Source organism: Lissotriton helveticus, chromosome 7 (genome assembly GCF_964261635.1).
Source record: "Lissotriton helveticus chromosome 7, aLisHel1.1, whole genome shotgun sequence".
Taxonomy (NCBI): domain Eukaryota; kingdom Metazoa; phylum Chordata; class Amphibia; order Caudata; family Salamandridae; genus Lissotriton; species Lissotriton helveticus.
The window spans coordinates 1376311119-1376326009 of NC_136068.1; positions in this window are offsets into that span (position 1 = coordinate 1376311119).

Here is a 14891-nt window from a genome sequence, read left to right on the forward strand (position 1 = left end):
TCAAGAAGGAACCTCTGCTGGAAGAAGGACTGCTGAAGAACTAAAGGAAGATTGCCTTGCTGTGTGCTCTTAGGGCTGACCTGTTCTGCTGTGCAACTGAAAGCTGAGGAGGAGAAAGGGACTTTGCTGTGTGCTGTGACCCTACCTGCTTGAAACGGCAAGACTCTGCTGTGTGCTGTGTCTACAAACTTGAATCTCCAAGGGCCTGAGAGGAGCTGGCCTCCTGTCTGCAACCCAGGGACATAAAGGTTGCCCAATGACTACAAGACTCTGCTGTGCCCCCGGAAGCTGCTGTGTGGCGAGGAGATCGTGAAACCATGTGGGGGTCTGCCCAAACGCGTGTTTGCTATTTGCCAGCTGTGTGGGACGATCGCTGTGCTCATCGGCACAGATTCAGGGATGAGGAAAAGCCGTGGTGTTTTCCTGAGTCTAGGAACCCCCCCTGCCGATCTGCTGGTGAGGAAACCGGCTGCCCGCGAGCTACGGCCCCAAAGATCTCTTGCTGCCAAATCACCGTCGCGGCCCGGGGCCAGGAACACCCCCCGCAACTTGCCTCGGTGTTCAGGAGCTGCAGCGGCGAAGAACGAAGCCGCCGCGCTCCCATTGGCTGAGGGAGCCGAGCCCCTCACTAATGCCGCAACGGGATTGGCCCGTGGAGCGTAGCGTCATCGGCGAGGCCGCGCTGCCATTGATGGGCGGCCTCGCGTCCAGAGGGGCTCGTCGCAGGAGCCGCGACAGGATTGGCTGGTCCAGGCGAGAAGAGAAGGAGGAGAGGAGAGGACCCGTCCACGAGAGCCGACCTCGCCGAGGGAATCTAGGAGCGTCCCGCACCCCTGGCCTGCCGTCCCCCCAAGGTGAGCAGCACCAACTCCCCCGCCGCTCGTTGGATTGTCGAGAGCGGGCGGGAGAGGAAAGGGGACCGGCCGGGGCGGGGACGAGTGGGTTCTGCTTGGCGCGGTGCGCCTAGGGCCCTCACAAAGAGCGAGGCGGTACCGGGGGAAAGAAAGAGTCCCTGGACCCCTCGAGGAAGCGCGTGGGCAGCGCTTGAAGCCTACATATAAAAACGCACGTGAGCATTGTTTCCTTGCTCGTTTTGGGAGCGCATTTTTCTTAGATAAGTCAGTATTGCTTATTCTGAGTGCTGACCCCCAAAGAGACTTGAGACTGTCTTTTTATTAAGAACTTCCTATTTACAAGTACTGCAACCATTAAGATTAAGAGCAACCTTTGAGTGATAAAGTGATTATTGTTCAACTATCGTATTTACCTTGCTGAAACTAGATAAAGCTATATATTTTTATAAAATATACTTACCTGTGTGGTCTCAATTTGTGGTGGATTGGGGATTATTGTTGTGTTAAGTGCAAATATTATACACATTGCCTTTGATTAGCCTAGACTGCTCGTGCCATGCTACCTAGAGGGTGAGCAGGGGTTATCTCAGAAGGCTATTCCTTCACCCTGACTAGAAGCAAGGGTCCCTACTTGGTCCAAGGTACCTACCTCTGCCAACTAGAGACCCCCAGATCTAACAGTGCATCATCTAAACATTTTTTTTTATTATGCCCACGGTATCAGGTGCATTTGTGTGGTGTGTACATCGCTGTGTTATGTGAAGTATACCCTTTTCCCACATTTCTGTTGTGAGATGTGCATATCACCGTGTTATGTGAAATGCACATTTAACTGACCTGTTGCCCATAAGTTGTGTGAACCTCACAGCGATTATCCCCACAGCATACTGGAGGAATTTCCTTGGATCTTATATGGTGTGTGAATCACCTCATGTCCGTATGTGCCCACAAAAGAATGCTTTCATCAAAAACTGCTTTGCTATCATCGTGCTAATGTTGCACTAATGTCACGTCTGCCTCCAAAATGGCCACCATATGTTTGCAGTCTAGTTGTCACACTGTCACAATACTTCTCCACATAGACGTCCTGTGTATTGACAAATGTATCTTCGACCCAAAGACTCAGCGTTCCTTAACCCTGTCATTCCAGCTGGTTACTGCCTCCCCGGTTCTATCCTGGTGTCACCCATTAGCATTCAATGGATGACACTATTTGCTCTGCAACCCTGGTCATGATCACAGCTCACTCTGGACTGCTGCTCGTGGTCTCTTCAATCCACAATGAGCCTTACACTCTGTACTGTATCTCCACTTGCTGCACACCACAGCCAGACAGTTCCTGTCGACTGTAGGGTACCCCTTAATTTATGGGTATTTTTAAACAGTTTCACGTGCAGGTCCCTAATCCATTTTAGAGGTTGGTGGTTAATGAATCCTTCTTCCTGTCCCAATCGCGGCCATTGTTAAGTTCATAAATGATAATGCTTCAACTTGGATGACTTGAAGAATTTATTCAAGTAAGCAATACATACCGCCAACCCTTCGAGACCACAATCAACTCCCAACTGACTCCAATTCAGTCTAAACCCCCAGAACATTCAGCTCATGGAACACTTTACATAACAAGGTGACATACATAACATTCCTCACCTGGCAACTACTCCCACCTAATACAAGCCATAACAATTACCTCATGCATTTCAATACCTCACCCCACACACAGTTACAAACCGTCCTTTTAGCACTCAGCAGTCATCTCCTTCCACATACACTAACCACCAAAAGATCATACCCTTCAATGCCAAAATGAAAACATCAAACTTCTTGGGACTTTTATGAACCAGGGAATCACATTTGAGTACACCCTCCAAACTCTGACAACTAGATTGCACAAACAATTTTGCAATCTATATGCAATGAACTAGATGTGTGAACCACAGTTTCACTGTATACAGATCTGTCTGCAACTCCCACTCTCACATTGGTATAATCTGCTGTGAATCCCCAGCTGAAACACCAATAGCTCTCTTTCTCCCTACACCCCCCCCTCACTCCCAATGTCCTCCCCCCAACAGTTGATACAAGTTCTGGTTTGCTGTATTGACATGATCAGTTCAACTGCCTACCACTGCCCCCACCAGGGGAATGCTCCGTGTGAACGTCTACACTTCTGACATCTAAACAAAGTCCCAGTTGGACCCCATACCTGCAATGGAATGCCCAGCATATACCTCGAACGTTACTGCAGACCGTCTGAGCCAACCTGACTTGCAAGCTTTGCTGGCCCCACTTGATGGTGTCCCATTAAGCTTCTGTCTTGATAGTTGTCATGTTTGTGATTCTTGCTCATTGATTTTTCTTGGAAAATATAAATAAAGCTTGCAAAAAAACTCACATTCATTCCTTCTATTGCTTTCGCCTATCACAATTATCCTGACATACAGAAAACCTACAAAGGTTCAAACTCTTCACTCACTTCCAGTTTAGTAGCTAACTAACTTATAAATGCATTTCCGTCACTTTCTGGGATCTGACCCAGTTCTCAAACCCTTACTAATCATTTCTTCATTCTGATGTATTGACCATCCTTTATCTTTGGCCACTTGGCCCCACTGTTGCCTACACTGCAATTCATGTACTCCCAATTTTTTTCTTGGTACTTTCTCACCCTCCTTTTCATTTCATCCTTCTTTGCCAGTATCTCCTATCAATTGATTACCCACCACAAGCTAGCTAGTTTCTGTTCCCTCAGCAATTCAAACCCAGTTTTTCCTGTGACAGAATTAGGCATAATTCTCTCTAACCACAAAGTAACCTGAAGAGTTTCTCCCCACCATATTCTTGACTTAATAGTGAAAAAGTGCAAATGTGCTCTGTCATTTGTTGGGGGTACATTATAATCACGGTAGTCCACACCCGCATATAATCTTTATCATGTCAACATTTGCGCCATTAGATTGTGTATTGTAATAATGTGCAAGGTGAAGTGATAGGCATATTTTCGTATAAAATGGAAAAATCAACATTGCAATTATGTATGATTAGATGAAAACCTTAATGTGAAGAATTGTATATGTGACTAATGAATGTTTATAATTTGTATGCGTATGTAATGCATTGATTTACATGTGCTCAGTAACCATCATCATGTATACATGTGTTTATTGATTTGTGTGCTATTTCTTATGTTGACCGAATTCTGAAGGCCTAATGTGTATTTCTCCCTGATGGTCTCATGTTAGGTTTGTTAGTAGAATTCATGTGTATGTAGAACTTGTTCTTTCTCATGCATGTGGAGAAATGTATCATTGTTATTTAGAATACTGTCTTTGTTTTAGGAGTTAGGCTTAGAGAGGAGAAGATACATTGAACAGCTATGCTGATAATGTGGGACGGTGTTCTTTCTCACTGGAGAGAATCTGGGAATCAAGGTCATCAAACCAAGTCCTGGGAGCATTGCTGCCGCATTGAAGGCTACCTACGAAGAGGTGTCTTACGTGTATGATGTGATGTTGCACAGCATTGTGGGAAGTCTGGTACCAGTTCTTGTATTGGAGTTAGGGACAGAGTCTGGGGACTTCTGCCTTGCCTTGAGAGAAGAGAGCATCTTAGAACAAGCTCTGTAGCTTTATGCTACTTGACCCATCCAACGTGAGTGGTCTTTTTGGGAAGCCTTCACGTGCTGACACCTTTTTAGAGCTTGCTTTGGGAAAATGCTAAGTAGGGATGTCACATTAGCGATAGTGTAGGGGCAGAGTAATGCTTTTTACCTACGAACCTCCAATGAAAAAGATACTTGATGTTGGTGTAGTCATCTTCTGCGTCCCGATTCTAAAATGAGTTATTCTGTGTATGCTGCATCGTCTTAACTTCACCTGTAGGTTTGGCTTTGTATTAGTTCCAATGTATTTTTATACCCTCATTTTGAAGTGTTTGTATGTCATATTCTTTTTGGCTTAGTAATAAAGCAAACTCAACTTTGGATCGAGAGCCTGTGATTCTCCAGAGTCATGGTTCATTGGAACCGTAATGAGTAAGTTGACTAATGATACTTCCACCCCTCTACACTTTCAAGCAGACAAAAAGAGACATTGTCCAGGGGTTCCAAAGTAAATCTAGAACAGGTAACTCAGCTCTTTCAGTAGCTAGCTCGATGTCCTCTTTCACCATTCCATTAAAACGTTCCATCTAGTCCCTGGAACCAGATGATACATCATCACATTCATTTGTTTGATTCTACAGCTTCTCAAGAAAGTTAGCAGAATTTCTGATGGAAGCTGCAACCTATTATACAGTATGATCTCCTCCAGTATTCTTTCCCAAAATAAAAACTTTCAATAAGAACCTAATAAGTACCTCAATTGCGACACTTCTGACAATATGCACTAATAGTCTTTTATAAAAATGGTATACATGTCTTTCTGAGGAAGAACTGAAAAAGGACCCATCAAGCTAGTAGCCGATTTCCTCCAAGGATCCTCCAGCAATTTCACCAAGCTCATAGGAAAATTCCTTGCCTTTGCAGATTGATCACTCTTACCTCAGATTTCACATGCTGTTATTCATCCATCCTTCATGGCATCAATGCCAGGCCATCAAAATTTCCTTTGCTTTGGTTTTGGTATTAGAAATACCATTATTTCCTTCACGACATAACATGGTAATGTCTCCTCAAATTCCATCCAGAGGTACAATTGAATCTCCTCTCATATTGATTGCCACACTCTGCTTGATCCCCTACCACTTAATTTGCTATCCTTTAACCAAATGTTCTTTAACGTTTTTTAGCATAACATCCTTCTATGTTTCCTAAACCCAACTACCTTTTGATAAGACATTTTTTTTTAATCATCCCACACATTCCAGTACTTCAATGTATGTGAATGCAACCTCACATTCCTCATATCCACTGTCATCCTATTCCAGTGCAATACACAAAGGAATATCTGCTTGTCCATTCATCCAACGTGGCAAATGTGATGTGCAATCATATAATGGAAGGCACAAACCTTTGAGGCAAATTTGTGGCCTGTGTAAATCACAAAGTTTATCCCACACATACACACGCATTCTAAGATGCTCCATTTACCAAGCACAAGCTAACAATCCTGCTCAATTAGAGAATAATTTATTTTAGCAGAATGGAAAGCACTTGAGGCAAAATACATTACCAATTATTCCTTCCCCATCCCCTGCACTAAAACAGCAGCTACTCCATAGTGACAGGCATTTACTGCTTTAAGAAATTCGTTCTCAATCACTAAGGGTTTGAAACAAGGGGCTTGTATCATTTTAATTTTGATCAATTCAAAAATGTCCCTTTGCTATTGATCCCATACATATGTTTACATTTTTCTTCAGCAATGTTTAAAATAGTTCAATTTTTCTTGCCTCATTTTCTAGAAATCTTGCTTAAAATGCAGTGGCTCCTAAAATGGCAACAATTGTTCCTTGGAACTAGGTTCCGGTGCCTTGATAACTGTAGGATAGGGCCATTCTTGGTTTGCACCTCTTCCTTTGAAAATAAGTGTGCTAAATTTTCCACTTCATGGTGACAGAATACGAATCTATTGAGTGTCAAGCGGACGTTTTGTAATTCTGCCAAAACCTATTGCAGATTGATCTGCTCGATCTATCTTTCCCAAATGCTAAAATGCGATCCTGGATGGCCTTTGTTTCATTTAAACTTTCCAAAACATTATTCATTACCATTTGGACAACGGCCAAAGCACCCACCAGATCAGATGGCATTCATTTTATTGGTATTGGTGTTACATTTGTAAAAAGATGTTTTAAACTGTCCACCAACTCGATCTAATTGTATGCACTAGTAAGTTCTAAAGTGGAAAATATTTCAATAATCGACTAAGACGCAAGAATTTCCTGCAGATTTGAAAGAGGAAATTTGTCAATCCAAGTAGACACTTCATGTCTGGAAGTAGCCTCAAATGGCCTGTACTTTTCAACAAATGACGACAGGCAATAGCTCTTAGCAGGTTAAACTTAACAAGATAAAAAATAACTTGTCCACATACATTTTCTAAGATCTCTTTCAATGTACTTCTGTAGGTCAGCTGCAAATTTCTCAAAGATTATCTGACTAGGCCTGAATACTGCTTAAGTATAATTTTATGCTTAAGGCCTTCTATCTTTCTTAACTCATTCCCAAACATATCCTTGAACTTATTGCTCAAAACCAAGGTACTGATTGTTCCTAGCATTATCTTCATTAGCCTTTGCTAATCAGATACATGGGAAAATCTTATACCGAACTCATTGGGATGTGGCCAACCTAATATTGTTTTACCTTTTACCACCACATACCTTTACCATTGTTCTCCTTTTCTTGACCTCCAAATTCACCACATATCACTTTTATTACAATCTTTCGAACTGTACATTGGCCATGACGTATATCGGTGTAGCAGCTTTCTTCCATGCTGCAATTCTCAAACAATTACTTCCCCATGATGGTATGTCTTGAGTAGGCATCGACCATGGTGTTCATATTCACTCCATCTACGAGTAAATCACAGCAGGGTAACCCTTTTGTCTTACTTTTACCTTAGCTTACACATCAAACTACATTATTATACCTGTCTTTGCAATCCGTCACGCAACTGACAGTGTCTACTGATGTTCTTGAATACTCTTCCAAATTGACCCTTATGTTTACAATAATGACAAATCTTACATACAGGTGGATAATTCCTTGCATCAGCTAAAGGACTTTAACGGTTGTATCAACTACATTCCTTCTTTTTTCCTATATTTATGATGGTTTTTAGCATGCGCAAACGGGTTTGCGACCCGTTTGAACATGCTAAAAAGCTGTGGCCAATGTACAAACACTATTTTGTGAGTCGCAACTAAATTGCAACTCAAAAAACAGTGTTTAGCGACTCGCTATTAGGAAGGGGCATTCCTTTCCTAATAATGACCGCAAAGCCATGTATCAATGTTTTGCGACCGCAATTGGGGTCGCAAAACACTCGCAAATTACCACCCTCTTCAAGAGGGTGGTAATGCAGTTGCAAATGGAAAGGGATCCTCAAGGGACCCCTTCCCCTTGTGACTGGCTCAGAATTTGTTTTTCAGGGCAGGCAGTGGTCCCAGGGACCAATACCTGCCCTTAAAAAGATGAAACGTAAACGTTATATATATATATATATATATATATATATATATATATATATATATCAAAGCTCCAATTTCCCAGGATATTTAGTCCCAAAAGAATGTAGCACACGCAGGGGTAGTTCCAAGAAGATTTTAATATCGGAACTCTCACTGTGAGAGTTCCGATATTAAAATCTTCTTGGAACTACCCCTGCGTGTGCTACATTCTTTTGGGACTAAATATCCTGGGAAATTGGAGCTTTGATTACCTTCACGGGCACACCCCCGTTTTGTGTGCACCCGCTCGAGAGTGCAGCTGGCTGGTGTTTCGGAGCTGGTGTATATATATATATATATATATATATATATATATATATATATATATATATATATATATATATATGTATATATATATATATATATCTATATATACATACATATATATATATATAAATATTTTTTTATTATTACCGTTTTCCTTAAGGAAAACAGGCTGCATTAAAAAAAAAACTGCTTTACTAAAAAAGCAATCACAGACATGGAGGTCTGCTGAGCCCAGCAGGCCACCATCCCAGGGAGGGCCAGCCATTCCCAACGGGGTTGCAAAATGCAAGTGGCTCATTAATAGTCATTAGCCTCGCATTTTGCAACCCCATTTGGAATCGCTAAAAGTGTCTCGGACACTGTTGTACATTTGCCACTTGCAAATTGCAAAACACAATTTTTCACAATTGCGAGTCGCGAAAGCAAATGGTCGTACATCTGGCTCCTAGTGTTCATTAAAGCGAAGTCGCGTTAAATCTAATCCCATAGTACGCTCAAGGTGACACATAACAGCCATCACTCTTAAAAATTTCAACATACATCAATAATTTCACCTTCCCTCTGGCTCCTTAAATAACATTTGTACATTTCCAGTAAAGTGCTCACTTTTTCTACACCTTTCTTGCATTTGTTTCAAAACGAACTGACATACATCTTTATTACCAATATGCTCCATAGGTAGTTTTTCTTAAAGTGTAAAGATGTCTCTGCAGTGTACACTGATCCTCTGCTACAACTTCTACATATACTTGAAACAAGTCAGACCACAGTTCACATTTGGAGTGTGGCTCTGCTGGTTTTGCTAGAAATGCCAATGGTAGTTAAATACGTGATGTTACTAATAATGTATCCTTAAAACAAGTAAAACAATTAACTAAAATAATGAAGTGGTCACCATGGTCCATATTCCATAACAATAAGTTAAAGTAGTCACTGGTTGAATATATTCCAAAGTACGTAGTCATTTACCCAAAAAGAATGAATTACAATATTTAAACTAGTCACCGATATCTGATACGTGCAAGAATACCGTATCCTAATTAAAGTGTTCTATTTGTACACAAGTATTTCATTTAAAAGTACCTTCAGCAGAGCCCAGTACTATTGATTGCCAAATGACATAATTATGTTGTGGTCTCCAGAGGCTTTTTTTTTTACCAGAAAGTCATGGAGGGATCAGTGCTGCACTTATGTTACATGAGTGGAAGGAGATACTGATCATCAGTGTGACACCTGTGTTATGTGAGGGAAAGGAGATGATTGCAATTTGGCTAAAAAAATGGCCACTACCAGAACAACATTGCATGGCGTTGCCCTATTTGCATTAGCCAACATTGTCCTTTTTCATTTTTATGTCTGACTTGTGTGGCAAGCAACAACTTGGTCAATGTCCCAGCCTTACTCCACCGAAGGTCCCTTGTCAGCCCTCGACCACTGAGGCCTAACAGTTACTGCTCCATGGCATGACACTACTGTCTGCCACCTACTGGGTCTCATCTACCACAAGTAAATGTCCTTTACTGGCACAAACACGGTTTGCTGCAAGCAGAAGAACAGCACAAACACAGGACTATGTTTTGTTAAGTATTTTTGGAGTGTCCATTGGACTGACGCCGATTTGCGAAATACATTGTGACAGATGGTTACTGTCAAGATATTATAATTGGAGGTTGTTTGATTTCCCTCTGAAATTGTCGCCATCATGCCGGACCAATCTTGATTAGTAGATCAGTGATAGCTCCGCTATTAAAATTGCGGTGTGAAACTTATTCCTACAGAAAAGTATCAATCAGGTCCATTTAGCAAGAAAAGGGAAATTGTCATAGGCAATATCCACTGTCCTGAAGATGGTCTGACGGACTGACACCATCTAAGACCGAAACGTCGACTTTACTATCTACTTCCAAAACACCTAATGTGTTCAAGTGACCATTATTTTTAGCAGGAGATATGTCATTTGTGATTCTATTGGAATAGATGTTTTTGTTCATGAACTGCAGGATAAATTGTACTACACCTCTTTCATGATCAATTGCTGAATCAATTGTTTGCTTGTACTCCCTTTTTAATTTGACTTATACATATAAATATATTTGTATTTTTTTTTTTGCAGAGTTTTATATAGTGTGAACTAGACCCGAACCGAATCGGATATCAGAGCGCTTTACATAGCACCAGTTACGTTACATGTTATGTTACTTGAGGACACATATTAATTTTTAGGCACGGGGAGATTAAGTGATTTGCCCAGAATCACAGGAGGTATTGGCGTCGTTACCGAGACTCGAACCCAGTTCTCCAGGTCCGAGGTCGAGCGCCCTAGCCGTTAAGCCAACTCCTCTCCCCATATACTTAACAAAAGATAATCCAGTTTTTGTCCTGTTCTTTTCTTATTCATTTATTGACTGTTTCAACTATTGACATTTTGGTTTGTGATCTAATTAGACTCAACCACTGAGAAATTTCTAGACAAACAACTACAGAATATTTTTTTAAGTAAAATCCCTTGTAGGCACCTTTACCTGCTATTCTATCACAGAGTTCTTGAGAAAAATCAGTTGAGTCAGCAACCGTCTTGACACACCACCTTCTTGGACCTTGTGAGTCTGCCTCCATCATGGAGTCCTTAGAATCAATGGGGTAACCCAGTATCCCTCAGAACCTGGGTATTAACAAGAAACAACTACAAATGGTTCTGTAGAGGAGAAACGAATTGCTTAGCACATGTAAGGAATCAATCTGCAAAGTCAAAGTCTAATGCATTCTTTGATAGACTTCAAATGGAACACACAAAAACAAAACTAATCATTGTTTCAAAGCATAGTATTTACTAGTACATATCATGGCTGTCATTTCTTATAAATATCAACACATGAGTGACATGTAGATAAGGTGAATAAGGTGCACATAGTGACGTGTGACAATGTGATATATTACATGAAGTGTACAAGACATAAATATGTATCTACAAGAATGGGAATAAAAAATAGATCTGCCCTTTCAATTTTTTTTACATATTTCCAACAAATCTTTTATAGTCAATGTTTTCCTTGAGGCTGAGAAAATTGTGGGACATGAGTGGGAATAGCCGTCGACGTTTCGACCCTGAAGTATGCGCAAATGAAAATGCGTCATGGCGGCTCTTCCTCAGGACTAAAAGCAGCGGAGGACAGCCAAGACCAAGAAATGGAACACGCTCACACTCCACACAATTGAATTAGTGTTGGATGGCATATGTCCAGGAACCAGGAACATACATCAGGTGGAAAGCCTGTGATGTTTTTTTTCAAATGCAATCCGAAATGCAAGGTCAGTGTGTAGTGAAGAATGTCCACACGTGGATATATATTTCTAGTGTATTTATTCAGTAACAATAACCATAAGGTGCTCCCAGCTTGACAGGACTCCGAACCACAACATTCCAATGCTGCCTTCAGGGACCGCTACGGGTCATACCAAGTGGGCAGGAGAAGGGAGGGGGGCACAGGGGAATATGGAGTATACCAAGTGCCAAGTTACAACACATCATCCTCCCTAAGGAGACAAGGGGAAGACGGGGAGAACATAGGGCAGATGAAAGAGCGAGGAGGTAACTAGGAGAGAAGGGTGAAGAGTGGGACTGATATGAAACAGAGGAAGAAGTGAGAGAGAGAGAGAGAGAGAGTCAGAGTGGGTGAGAAAGGAAGTGAGACCAGGGGGAGCGAAGGAACAGAAGTGGAGAGGAAAAGAGCTCGATGAGGGGAGCAGCAAAAGAGAAAAAGCAGAGACAAGAGAAGGAGGGAGAGAGGTAGCACCCCAAACCCCCAATGCCTGCGGAGGCTGTACCGACGGGGTGGGTTTATATGAAGGTAACTGTAAAGGAAAACTTATAACCATCCCCACTGGGGAACTAACAGAGGTGGGGGAGGGCAAGGCAGGAACAGGGGGTACTGTTCCGCTGGGTCCCACACTATATACTGGCTTGTGTCGCAGAGGGATAAGCAGCTTAATGTCACAGTGGGAGTTGCAGGAACTTCCCATCCCCAAATCGCGACCTCAGCCACCCCACCAGTCTAAATGATGGACATCATGAACTGGAGTACTGCAAATCTCCTACTAGTCCTTCCATCCCCTTATGGAGGGATGGTCCTGGAGGTAGCGCTCAGATTTACTTCCTTTTGCAGAAACTTGGACCGGGGCAGGGCCCGGCAGCTCCTTCTGGCACCCTATGTCTCTATTTCAGTGTCATCAACTGTGACTGGTCTGGGCCTTCTTTTGACCTTCCTCCCTTGGCTATTGCCAGCACCCAATACTTTCTTGACTTCCTTATCAAATAGCTCTCGCTGAACGACCTGATCCACTACTGTCTTAATTCCGTTCTCCTGTTTCATTCCGCATGTTCCCTTGGAGGACTCAGAGTTGTTTTCTGGATCCTGAAACTTATGCTTGCTCCCATTATCATAGCGTGAACTCTTCAGACCTGACTGAACTCTTTTAGAATTATTATTTGCGTTTCCTTGCTCTCTATCTCCACCTTCCCACTGTGGAGCCTCTGAAGATGTTTTGTAGGGCATTTGGAACTCTTTTAGTATAATTCTTTGCGTTTCCTTGCTCTCTGTCTCCACCTTCCCCCTGTAGGGCCTTTGAAGATATTTGCCTTTCATCTCACTCTTCAAGTTTGAGTTCACTTCCTTTTTCTTTTGCCTATTAACCTCATACTCCTCCCTCACTTTAGTCTTGAACTCCGACGGCGTGTTCATTTGCCCCGACTCTTTGCAACTGAAAAGATTGCCCTTACATGTTATCTTTTTCCGCTCATTTGCTGTTGCACTTATATGTTCACCCCTCCTTTCGAATTCTTCTTCTACTCTAATTAAACCTTCTCCGTTTTCATTCTCTTGTTTCTTGCGTATTTCTCTCTCATCCACCAAACATAGGTAAGATTCTAGTTTTTCTTTCATGTAGCCTTTGGCTGTGATTTCCCCTTGTTCTTTGATACTGGCAGCCCCATTAAAAACTTCTGCGTCCTTGGAGGGAGGTGTGGGGATCCTCGATGCACCACCCTTTGTCACACTCATGCTATGTTTCAGTGCCTGTTCCCTCATTTGTTCTCTTCTTCTTCCATTGAGTGATATTCTCAGTTTCATTTGATCAATCCACCCTAGCATGGTGGGTCCACTTTCTATTACATATATGGTACTCTTACTATGATTTCCCTTGTACGTTAAATCCATGACTTGACATCCTATTACTCTAATGTCCTCCCCTGTATACGACTTCGGGGATATGTTTGCCTCTTGCAAAACGTTACCATATTTGTTTACTAACTTGCAGTTCCATTCACTCTTGCTTATCATACTGTGACGCGAGCCTGAATCTGTTATCATATCTGTCATCACTCCGCCAATACAGATGGTACATCCCGGGTTTATTTTACTTAGATTGACTTCCTCGTGGCCACCCATCCTTTCCTTTTTCACTTCATCCCTTTGTACTTCTTCCAACGAGACCTGTACATAATATTCATCCAACACCCACAAGATGTCCTCATAAATAATCCTGATCTTTCCATTCATTAATGCCTTTTCCATTTCATGGTACTTTTTCCGTCCCCCAGTTCCCAAACTGTATAGTAGTATTTCCGTTTTTTCTTTAGGTACAAAGGGCACAGCTTCTTCCTCCACAACTGACATGTAGTTCTCAAAATATACTTTCCATACTCTCCATTCTGCGACGTTTTGATCATTCCCCTCCATGAACGGCACTGGCAGCGGAAAATTACACTTCTGGCCCCACTCCATGTTGAACACGCTGTAGTCTAAAGGGGTAACCGTGAAAGTGTAAAGTTCGCCTCCTACCTCAAAATAGTTGTACTGAGTCTGAAACTCTGGTCTAGGAGGGTGGGTCTGATTCCAAATTACGGAGTGAAAAGATGTATGGGTGTATTCACAGCTGCATCATATGCTTCACACCCGTTACGTTTGCATCCTAAGGCCTGCGAGTGTAGGGAATTCCTCCTCTCAAATGCTCCCAATGACCCTGAAACGGGAACAAAGTCTACCCTGACCCAAGCAACTGACACTACCTGTCCCACCAATTTCCTCAGCGGCTAATTTCTTCCTTAACGAGCCAACGTTTATCCTTACACCTTTATCATTTTTTTCATATACCCCATTGTGACGATAGTGCGAAGCGAAGAATGGCCCACAGGGTGGCAGTGCAGTCTGGCGCTTGTTCGACTACAAGCTGTAGGGGGCGACTCGGGTGCCTGTCACAATTCAAAACTTTGCTCTGCTGTGTAGGAGGACTGTAAATCCACAACCCAATTCCTCTTCTCCTCACGATCAAAATCTAGGTGTGCCTTTTAGGAATTCAGAGACTGGTCACATTTTTATCGATTGGGTTGTACCCTTATACCATACTTCACTTGCGCGCACCCTCCACGTTGCGCAGGAAACCCTTGAATCCTTTAATTCAATCTCAATCAAAGATATTCGTTAATGACTCACTCAGATTTTTCTTTAAGGATCGAAAAAAAAACACATTTACATATTTCATGAACCAGCTCGACCCCCTCCTCCTCCGCCCGATGTCGTACCTCGACTCCTTAAGAGG